The sequence below is a fragment of the Littorina saxatilis genome, linkage group LG15, assembly GCF_037325665.1.
Source record: "Littorina saxatilis isolate snail1 linkage group LG15, US_GU_Lsax_2.0, whole genome shotgun sequence".
In the NCBI taxonomy this organism is placed as follows: Eukaryota; Metazoa; Mollusca; class Gastropoda; order Littorinimorpha; family Littorinidae; genus Littorina; species Littorina saxatilis.
In genome coordinates, this window is record NC_090259.1 from 38,997,260 (window position 1) to 39,002,302 (window position 5,043).

Genomic DNA, 5,043 nt, shown 5'->3' on the forward strand with positions numbered 1-5,043 from the left:
AAAAGTAATCCCAGTTACTTCTCATAATTATGTTGGGAGTCAATTTGTTTGTTGTTCTCCTTCTCCTAATTCAACTCGTTGTTGGACTCACATTTTGTTTGCAACACATTATATTCGTGTTGATTGACAGGAATGTGTTGACTGACAGCAATGTGCTGACTGACAGGAATGTGTTGACTGACAGAAATGTGTTGACTGATAGGAATGTGTTGACTGACAGGAATGTGTTGACGGACAGAAATGTGTTGACTGACAGGAATGTGTTGACTGACAGGAATGTGTTGACTGACATGAATGTGGTGATTGACAGAAATGTGTTGACTGACAGAAATGTGTTGACTGACAGGAATGTGTTGACTGACAGGAATGTGTTGACTGACAGGAATGTGTTGACTGACAGGAATGCGTTGACTGACAGGAATTTGTTGATTGACAGGAATGTGTTGACTGACAGGATTGTGTTGACTGACAGGAATGCGTTGACTGACAGGAATGTGTTGACTGACAGGAATGTGTTGACTGACAGGAATGTGTTGACTGACAGGAATGTGTTGACTGACAGGAATGTGTTGACTGACAGGAATGTGTTGACTGACAGGAATGTGTTGACTGACAGGAATGTGTTGACTGACAGGAATGTGTTGACTGACAGGAATGTGTTGACTGACAGGAATGTACACACTCTTCACGAGATAACTTTTGTTTTGGTTCATTTTAAAAGGGTTAACTCCTCTAAAAAAGAAAAGAAAGGAATAAAATGATGCATGTGAGCATTTTCATTTTTTTTACTTTTGATATAATTTATCTGGTTTATAATTCACGACAATTTTTAAATGAGGGACACACCAATTGCAACAGTGGGTGCGAATGTATTGTGCGTTCCATTTGTTCCCTACAGCTGTATGTTCTGACTTCAACCAGCAAATTGTATTGATGTATCACAATAAATAAACTGAACTATGTTTCTTTGCTTTGCCTAGAACGTACATATGAGCCTTTTGGATAAATCTGCTGTTGTTTTAGGCCATCAGAGAAGGGGCTATTCCTTCTATTTCAATGTAAGCTTTTCAGTCCAAACCATTTCTCGTAATCATTCAAATTTTGATCGCTGGCTGCCAGAGGCTTTCATCGCCATTGTTGTATGTGTAACTTGTGTGATGGAGTACTTAGCTTCGAGACGTTTACTGCTTAAAATTGAAGACTGGGTTTTCGTTTAATTCTGCAATTTCAGTTAATACCAGAGCTTATAGAATATGTTACAGATAGAAAATGCCACACGTGTAAGGGAGAGTTTTCTTAAAAACGGTATTGACCAACACCATTTCAGATTAGGTTTGTAACTGAGGTATGTGTCTAACATCCATACTAAAACTGTTAAAACATATCAGGGCGTCCCCAGTTTAATGTGTTGTTCAAAATAACATTTCAACAAGCTTATGGTTGAAATATTACATTTGGTTCACTGCAATAATGTAGCTTCAATAACACATTTTAGAAACGACCATAAGTACATTTTGACCCCATTTGTATTTAACAATAGTGATAAAAACGAACACTGTAATGTCTATTAGAATTAATACATTGAAACGAAGAAACACATTCTTGAAGGATCGTACCTGCCTTGTTCTTACAGCAACAAGTCTAGGACTGGGATTGCGTTAGCAATTTTCTCCCCCCTTTCCTAACCTAGGTGGTGGGTTCAAGTGCTAGTCTTTCGGATGAGACGAAAAATCGAGGTCCCTTCGTGTACACTACATTGGGGTGTGCACGTTAAAGATACCACGATTGACAAAAGGGTCTTTCCTGGCAAAATTGTATAGGCATAGATAAAAATGTCCACCAAAATACCCGTGTGACTTGGAATAATAGGCCGTGAAAAGTAGGATATGCGCCGAAATGGCTGCGATCTGCTGGCCGATGTGAATGCGTGATGTATTGTGTAAAAAAATTCCATCCCACACGGCATAAATAAATCCCTGCGCCTTAAATATGTGCGCGATATAAATTGCATAAAATAAAAAAATAAAATAAAAAAATACCTGCGCTTAGAACTGTACCCACGGAATACGCGCGATATAAGCCTCATTATGATAGATTGATTGAAGTCTAGCTGCCATCCCAAGCCACCATTAATCAACTTAGAAATATCATTTGTTTTTGTCATTCAAAAGAAATATTAAATCAGAGCTGTATGGCGTGGAATGCTTGCTTATAATTAAAGCTGTTGTTTACCGTTTAATATATATACCTAATAAACTGTAATCAGTGCTAATGTTTCCATGTGTTGATGTGTGTGAAGTCTTTCTAGCATGTGTGTTACTTTGTGTGTGTGTGTGTGTGTGTGTGTGTGTGTCTGTGTCTGTGTCTGTGTGTCTGTGTGTATGTCTGTGTGTCTGTGTCTGTGTCTGTCTGTGTCTGTGTGTGTGTATAAGCTTCCTCTCTCTCGATCTTCTTTCTGTCTTCGTCTGCCTATCTAGTATCTCTGTCTCTGGCACTGTCTGTCTGTCTGTCTGTCTGTCTGTCTGTCTGTCTGTCTCTCTCTCTCTCTCCCTCTCTCTCTCTCTCTCTCTCTCTCTCTTCTGTTGTAAACGTCTGTGTATGTATGAAGCGTTAGAAGTAAAAACACATTAGTCATTCGCTTTTTCATATGCAGCAAAGCAACAAAGTAACAAAACATCTAATGATTCAGCTCTTCAGGCCTAAGCTCACATGAGCCACACCGGGAAAACCCGTTATTAGTACAGCAAAGATATAGCACGTCATGATAATCTGTCGTGGCCTTTGCAAGGCTCTTTGGTTTTCACTGAGACAGGTTTACAATAACATTTGATAAATGTATTAGCTTTAGATCAGCCAACTGTATTTGAAATACTTGCCAGGCTAACATCTCTCGAAAAGCTGCCAAAGTGTTTGCTGCACGGGTGCTGTGGGGTGAACACTATGGTCATATCTATACCAGCCTGCTCACGCACACTTTATATCCTCCTGCTCAAAGTGTCTCTTGAAATAGCTTGATGAGGCTGAATATATGAAATAACAAGTCGCGTAAGGCGAAAATACAACATTTAGTCAAGTAGCTGTCGAACTCACAGAATGAAACTGAACGCAATGCAACGCAGCAAGACCGTATACTCGTAGCATCGTCAGTCCACCGCGCACGGCAAAGGCAGTGAAATTGACAAGAAGAGCGGGGTAGTACTTGCGCTGAGAAGGATAGCACGCTTTTCTGTACCTCTCTTCGTTTTAACTTTCTGAGCGTGTTTTTAATCCAAACATATTATATCTATATGTTTTTGGAATCAGGAACCGACAAGGAATAAGATGAAAGTGTTTTTAAATTGATTTCGAAAATTTAATTTTGATAATAATTTTTATATATTTAATTTTCAGAGCTTGTTTTTAATCCAAATATAACATATTTATATGTTTTTGGAATCAGCAAATGATGGAAAATAAGATAAACGTAAATTTGAATCGTTTTACAATTTTCAATTTTTTAATGACAAAAGTCATTTATTAATTTTTAAGCCACCAAGCTGAAATGCAATACCGAAGTCCGGGCTTCGTCGAAGATTACTTGACCAAAATGTCAACCAATTTGGTTGAAAAATGAGAGCGTGACAGTGCCGCCTCAACTTTCACGAAAAGCCGGATATGACGTCATCAAAGACATTTATCAAAAAAACGAAAAAAACGTTCGGGGATATCAATCCCAGGAACTCTCATGTCAAATTTCATAAAGATCGGTCCAGTAGTTTGGTCTGAATCGCTCTACACACACGCACGCACACACACACACACACACACACACACACACACACACACACACACACACACACACACACACACACACACACACTCACACACACACCACCACCCTCGTCTCGATTCCCCCCTCTACGTTAAAACATTTAGTCAAAACTTTACTAAATGTAAAAAGAAAGTACTTAGACAATGTAACGGGTATCTAGTTGCATTGAAAGAAAGGGAGCAGGATTGATTGACATGGTAGAAAACTGACTACCAGATTGATCAATCACAAAATAACATTTAGAAATACAATAAATAAAAACCACACTTGTTTTATTCACTTGAATATAATCTGTTTACTTAAAATCAAGCCACCACCTTTAATATACCCATACATCCGGCCATCTATCCATTCATTAATCAATAACCGATAGTTAAAACCAACCGTCGGATGCACTAGTCGCTGACCTAGTTGTCAACAAAACACACGTGACAACACACACGGACTGATCCCGTGTACTAGCTGTGTGACACTGTCTTCACCTGGACATGACAGTGACAGTACACACTGACTGATACCGTGTACTGTGTGACACTGTCTTCACCTGGACATGACAGTGACAGTACACACTGACTGATACCGTGTATTGGGTGACACTGTCGTCACCTGGACATGACAGTGACATTGCACACTGACTGATACCGTGTACTGTGTTACACTGTCTTCACCTGGACATGACAGTGACAGTACACACTGACTGATGCCGTGTACTGTGTAACACTCTCTTCACCTGGACATGACAGTGACAGTACACACTGACTGATACCGTGTACTGTGTGACACTGTCTTCACCTGGACATGACAGTGACAGTACACACTGACTGATACCGTGTACTGTGTGACACTGTCTTCACCTGGACATGACAGTGACAGTACACACTGACTGATGCCGTGTACTGTGTGACACTGTCTTCACCTGGGCATGACAGTGACAGTACACACTGACTGATGGTGTGTACTGTGTGACACTGTCTTCACCTGGACATGACAGTGACAGTACACACTGACTGATGCCGTTTACCGTGTGACACTGTCTTCACCTGGACTGACAGTGACAGTACACACTGACTGATGCCGTTTACCGTGTGACACTGTCTTCACCTGGACTGACAGTGACAGTACACACTGACTGATGCCGTTTACCGTGTGACACTGTCTTCACCTGGACTGACAGTGTCAGTACACACTGACTTATGCCGTGTACTGTGTGACACTGTCTTCACCTGGACATG